Source organism: Accipiter gentilis, chromosome 10, assembly GCF_929443795.1.
Source record: "Accipiter gentilis chromosome 10, bAccGen1.1, whole genome shotgun sequence".
NCBI lineage: Eukaryota > Metazoa > Chordata > Aves > Accipitriformes > Accipitridae > Astur > Astur gentilis.
Window position 1 is genome coordinate 36,124,480 of NC_064889.1, and position 712 is coordinate 36,125,191.

The 712-nt window shown below is 76.5% G+C and overlaps 1 non-coding gene across 1 annotated transcript; it reads left to right on the forward strand.

The window, feature by feature from the left end:
* Positions 1–399: 399 nt before the first annotated feature.
* On the forward strand, positions 400–471 carry TRNAT-CGU (transfer RNA threonine (anticodon CGU)). The gene has a single exon. It is a non-coding gene; the product is annotated as a tRNA-Thr (tRNA).
* The last annotated feature ends 241 nt before the right edge of the window (positions 472–712 follow it).

Sequence of the window (712 nt, forward strand, 5' to 3'; positions counted from 1 at the left end):
CGTCTCGCTCCGGGGAGACGGGGCCAGGGGGACCGCCGAGCTCTGCAGGCGGGGAAGGGGCCCGGCCACCGCTCCCCGGGGGACGCGCTGCCCTCCACGACCCCCCCCGCCCCCAGCTCCGGTCCCACCGTCACGGGCGGTTCCGCCGCCGCCCGCCCGCTCCCGGTGCCCCGCCCCGCGCCCGCACGTGCCTGCAGGAACGGCCGCCGACCGGGCGGGCCGGCCCTGCGCCCTCCCGCCGGGCTCCCGCCTACCGCCCCGCACGGCGAGGGGGCTCGGCCCCCGGTCCCGCCGGCGGCAGCTCCCCGGGCCGGACCGGGCAGGGCCGGGCCGGGGCTGGCGGAGGGCGGGCGGTTCGCTGGCTTCCACTGGCGGCGCGGGGGTGCTGCTAGCCCGTCAGGCGCGGTGGCCAAGTGGTAAGGCGTCGGTCTCGTAAACCGAAGATCGCGGGTTCGAACCCCGTCCGTGCCTGCCGAGGCAGCGCGGTTGCGCTGGCAGCCCCGCCGCGGGGGAGGCCGCGGACGCCGCCTCGTTTGCGGCTCCTTTTATTTATTTTTTTTTCTATTTTTATTATTCGCTTTCGGGTGTGGGAGATCCCGCTCCGGCGGCCTCGCTTGTGCTCCCAGGCAGCCCAGCGCGGCGGGGAGGCTGCGGATCCCGGGGAGCGGGGCGAGCACCCACCAGCGGGTGGCCGCGATCCCCCGTGGATTCC